The sequence below is a fragment of the Globicephala melas genome, chromosome 5, assembly GCF_963455315.2.
Source record: "Globicephala melas chromosome 5, mGloMel1.2, whole genome shotgun sequence".
In the NCBI taxonomy this organism is placed as follows: Eukaryota; Metazoa; Chordata; class Mammalia; order Artiodactyla; family Delphinidae; genus Globicephala; species Globicephala melas.
Genome location: NC_083318.1, coordinates 99,059,202 through 99,065,201, shown reverse-complemented (window position 1 = coordinate 99,065,201; position 6,000 = coordinate 99,059,202).

Here is a 6,000-nt window from a genome sequence, read left to right as displayed (position 1 = left end):
GTGTCACTGTCTCCCATCATCCCCAGATGGGACCATCTAGTTGCAGGAAAACAAGGTCAGGGCTCCCATTGGATTCTGCATTATGGTGAGATGTGTAATTATTTCATTATATATTACAATGTAACAACAATAGAAATAAAGTGCACAATAAATGTAATGCGCTTGCATCATTCCGAAACCATCCCCCCACCCCGATCCGTGGAAGAATTGTCTTCCACGAAACCAGTCCCTGGTGCCAAAAAAGTTGGGGACTGCTGACGTACACAGAGTAAAACTGAGGAAGTGTGAAGATATGTGGATTGTATTCATGTCAATTTCCTGGTTCTGATTTAAATTGTAGTTTTGTAAAATGTTGCCATCGGAGGAAAATGGGTGAAATGTACATGGGATCCTTCGATGTTATTTCTTTTTGCGGTACGGGGGCCTCTCGCTGTTGTGGCCTCTCCCGTTGCGGAGCACAGGCTCCGGACGCGCAGGCTTAGCGGCCATGGCTCACGGGCCCAGCCGCTCCGCGGCATGTGGGATCCTCCCGGACCGGGGCACGAACCCGCGTGCCCTGTATCGGCAGGCAGACTCTCAACCACTGTGCCACCAGGGAAGCCCCTATGTTATTTCTTACAATTGCATGTGACTCTAAAATTATCTCAATAAAAATTCAAATAAAGAAAAATAGCTTGATGGAATTGCTTTTACAGTTCTCGTTGTGCAAAGGTTATTTGAAACAGGACGTGAATCTAAAAAAATCTACTACTCTGATGTGGCAAATAAATAAATTTATCTTATACATTCAGCCTTTCAGCTTTCAATTCTTTACACGATTTTTGACATTCAATCACCTGGGCTCAGAGCTGTGATTATGGGAAAATTTACAAGATACCCTAGAACATTCTCTGGTAGAGAGATCAAGAAGTCACTGAAGAAACTTTCCCAGTATAGGTAAAGAAGAGTGAAGACTGAAAAAGGTGGAAGGATGTGAGTAATTTTCAAAAATTAAAAACAAAATTTCTTTTTTGATCAATTTAGATGTTTGCTTCTAGAGACGAATAGCCTAGCAGCTTGTGGGCCACTGTGTAACTGATCATACACTGCACTGAGTGATTATAAATCACACTGATTAAAAAAGTTATCAAAGTGAGATAGTATTTGAAGTTATGAGTATACCTCATCTGTAGATGAAGTCACTAAGAAGGGATCTGTAGTAAGAAGAGAAGAGGACCAAGGAGAAAATTCTGGAGAATAACAGAGTTTAAAGAGAGGACCTACCAGAAGATCTTAGTGGCAAAATTCAAGAATGGTGGTACCACTCTAAAGTTTGTATGTCTATTTTTAGAGAGTGGGAGTGGGTTAGTGGTTTGTCTGGATGTTTAGGGTGAAACTGTATTCATTTATTACTTGTGTACTTTAATACTACTTTAAAGTAAAAATAAGAATATAGTACAAAATAAAATTAAAAAGCTTCACAAGTAGTAGACAGTGTAAGGATATTGATTCCTAGACCCAGAAAGAAGAGTGGTTAGACTGTTAGATCCTGTGCTGGGCCTATCAGGCTGCTTGCCAAACAAGAGGCCACAATGAAGTGTTTGTTAACAGAATGATGTTTGGCAACTTCCTGAGGAAGAGTGCAAAGGCAGCCTTGGTCCCTGCTGTGGCCCATGGAGAGGTATGTGGTCTTCCTGGAGTACCTTGTTGGAAAGTAATATATGGTCTATTGTCTCATCAAACTTGAGAGTCACTAGCTGCTTTTATAAATTTGTGGGAAAGGTCATCCATCCCTTGCAGAAGAGACCTAGGATGTACATTAAAGGATTCAGAAGTGCTGGGCCAGAAGATGAAGTACTTATGAAGGAGTAAAAACAGCATTCTGGACAGTGTTTTCAATAGAAAATTGTCAATGGAAAGGAAGAATGATATGGTATGTAGATGCTTAGCTGCATAGAATCTGGTTTCCTGAATGACATCTTTGGACAATAAAAACTAGTATCTTGGCTAGGGAAAGAGTGCATCCCTAAAGGGCTAGGGGAAAACAGATATTTTTCCAGAAATATGGCAAACTGATCAAGAGGACTTTGTTGAAGGAGGGGGGAAAAACTCCAGATAACGCTAAATCTATATATGACAGAAGGCACTTGAAATGACATAGAATATCAATGAACAGAAATCCGAAGACTTAAAATTATCATGAAGTGGTATTTGAAGCTATGAGTATAGATGAGATCACTCTATTCTCTTCTTGGCTACTTCCTGCCAATTACTGTGCAATTGTCTGGCTGATTTTTGAAGGTTTCAGGTTTGAGGTCTTCCATAGTCAGTAAGGCCAAAGCTCAGCAAATGGAGATGGGAATGAAGGGGGCTGGCAAGCCTCCCAAAAAGAGCCCACAGGGTGGCAGTAATTTAGTATGCCCACCACAGACCAAGGTCTGGTTCTCAGATCTCTAAGTACTGATTCTGCCACTGTAAACACACAAGATGCCACTGCAAAAACCAAAATGCCAATTTATTAATTTATTAATGTACAATTTTGGGGACAAGGGACGTTTCCTTTCCAGTGTCCTGAACATTTATGGCTGCCATGAAGGATAACACCTTCCCCATATGAGGGTAACCATGAAGCTGAATTATTATTATTTTTACAAATATTTATTTATTTGGCTGCGCCGGGTCTTAGTTGAGGCATGCAGGATCTTTTAAGTTGTGGCATGTGGGATCATTATTTGCAGCATGCGAACTCTTAGCTGCAGCATATGAGATCTAGTTCCCTGACCAGGGATTGAACCCAGGCCCCCTGCATTGGGAGCATGGAGTCTTAGTCACTGGACCACCACCAGTGAAGTCCCCTGAATTATTTTTTCTGTTAATTTATTCTTTACTGAACTACAGTTGAATTACAATATTGTGTTAATTATTGCTGTACAGCAAAATGACTCAGTTATACATATATACATTCTTTTTCATATTCTTTTCTTTTTTAAATTGAAGTGTAGTTGATGTACAATGTTGTGCCCATCTCTGCTGTACAGCAAAGTGACTCGGTTATATACATATATACATTCTTTTTTTATATTCTTTTCCATTATGGTTTATCACAGGATACTGAATATATTTCCCTGTGCTATACGTTAGGACCTTGTTGTTTATCCATTCTATATATACCAGTTTGCATCTTCTAACCCAAACTCCCACTCCTACCTTCTCCCACCCCCCTCCCCCTTGGCAGCCACCAGTCTATTCAAATGTCCCTGATTTTGTTTCTGTTTCATAGGTAGGTTCATTTGTGTCATATTTTAGATTCCACATATGTGATATCATATGGTATATGTCTTTCTGACTTACTTCACTTAGTATGATAATCTCTAGTTACAACCATATTGCTGCAAATGACATTATTCATTCTTTTCTATGGCTGAGTAGCATTCCACTGCATATATGTGCCACATCTTCTTTATCTATTCATCTGTTGATGGACATTTAGGTTGTTTCCATGTCTTGGCTATTGTGAATAGTGCTGCTATGAACATAGGGGTGCATGCATCTTTTTGAATTATAGTTTCGTCTGGATACATGCCCAGGAGTGGGATTGCTGGATCATACAGTAGTTCAGTTTTTAGTTTTCTGAGGAACCTCCATACTATTTTCCACAGTGGCTGCACCAACTTACATTCCCACCAACAGTGTAGGAGGGTTCCCTTTTCTATGAGGCTGAATTATTCATCAAAGGGTAATTGACCCAGAATAGATACCCCCAAAAAGGTGAACATTAATCTTGAGGATGCAAAATGGTAACGTCTGATTATTTCCAACCCTACAAAAGAGAACCTCTTTCTTATGATAAAAATAGCCATATTTACAAAGTTAGGAATTTCTTTTTGGAATTTCAAACTGGAGAGCACTAGATAATCACTGCGATGTTATTTTTACAGTATATCTATTCAGTAGAATATTAGGCAGCCATTACAATTTTAGCTATGAAGATTATGCAGCAGCATAGGAAATATGTATGGCATAATAGCTGATGAAAAAAGTAGGATATGCAATTTCACTGTTTAAAAGCAAACACAGAAGGGAAAAAAAACTGACATGAAACACATCAAAATGTTCAGAGTGGTTATATTTGGAAGGTTGTCTTAGGGGTGATTTTTTTCTTTGCTTTTCAAATTGAATAAGATATTTTTTCCCTCTGCAGTGGAAGCACCGAGTCTTAACCATTGGACCACCAGGGAAATCCCTGAATAAGATTATTTTAAATGATTAAAAAAAATTACAGCTGGATTGTATGTAGTGACTACTGCTTTTTTCTTTCCACCTCTCCCAAGAATTTGCATGTGGTCACTAAATAATCATTCAGCCTCAGGTCACTTCCTTTCTTTCATTTTTTTTTTTCTGACAGAATTATGTTAGCAAAATGCTATCGATACAGTATACCCTGATTCCAGCATTTGATATATCTTTGTTCTTGATCAAGGTTCTTTGGGTTACAGTAACAAAAATGTACTCAGATTTGCTCAGGTAAAATGTGAATCTTGGGGAACAGGAGCACTGCGTATAACCCAAGGGAAGAAGTTCAGCTGAGGACAGAAGTCAGTGACGGGTATGTCATGAAGAACCAAGGCAGATACCATCTTCATCTTGTCAGGACCACGTGGCCTCTGGTCTCTCGTTCTTTCTATACATCTGCTCATTCTTTCTCTCTCTCCCCCCTTCACACTCAAAACTTATGTTCTCAGCTTCTATGATCCACATTGTGCAAAAAGGCTGCTCAATCCTCCAATCAGATTTCCTCCTAGCTCTAGCCCTCTAACCAAATGCTTAGAGACCCAGTATCCTAATTTAAATTCAATTTCAATTCCCAGGAGAGAAATCCAATTGATCAGTTGGGGTCAGGTGTCTACCCTGGCTGTGGTTTGGCAATGGAGGTAGGGGTGGAGTCATAGAATATAAATTTGGCTGCAAAGGGGCCACTCTTGGTTGAGGGGAGAGTTCAGAGAAAGAAGTCATGGCTTGGCAGACAACTCAAAATGTATTTACTACCTGGGTTTCTCATGAGTCCTCAGCATCAAGGTGGAGACACAGGAGTTGGTTGAATAGACAAGAAGGTATATCATAACTGGTTATATGATCACACCCACAGGAGATAAATCAGTGACACCCTGCCTAAGGTTTCTGGAGGGAGTGGCTTTCAGATCTTATGAGTAGATCTCTGGTAGCTTCCAGTAAGGCTCTAGGTGGGCTCTGTCCTGATCAACAGTTTTTAATAAAGTCTTGGATTCCCTGGGCCTGGGGAATTTGTGTTTCCACTTTCCTTAATATTCTTAAATCTTCTCTACCTCCACCCCTGTCCACACTCTCTTCTATTTTATTTTATTATTTATTTTTAAAATAAATAAATAATTATTTATTTTTTAAATTGAAGTATAGTTGATTTACAATGTTGTAATTACTGCTGTACAGAAAAGTGATTAAGTTATACATATACATTCCTTTTTAATATTCTTTTCCTTTATGGTTTATCATAGGATATTGAATATAGTTCTCTGTGTTATACAGTAGGACCTTGTTGTTTCTCCATTCTCTGTATAAAAGCTTGCATCTGCTAACCTCATCCTCCCACTGCACTGCTTTCTCAACCCGCTTCCCCTTGGCAACCACCGGTCTGTTCTCTATGCTAGTGACCGACTTCTTAACCAGCTGAGAAAAATAGAAGGAATCAGAACTAATTATCTGTTTATCACCAAACTTATTGATTTACCTACATCTGTACTCATATAATCTTCCTTCTCTCCCATACAACAGATGAATCATCTCTACTCCACTTTGTGCATTGGATCCCATCTTCTCTCACCTACTTAAGAACTTGGCTTCTTCAATTATCCTATTTCTACTCTACATCACCAGTTTTTGTCTGTCTACTGGATCATTACCATCATTTTACAATTATGGTGTAACACCAAAAAAAAAAAAAAACGAGACCCCCAAAATAGAGCTGTAAGTCATCTAGACTGCTGG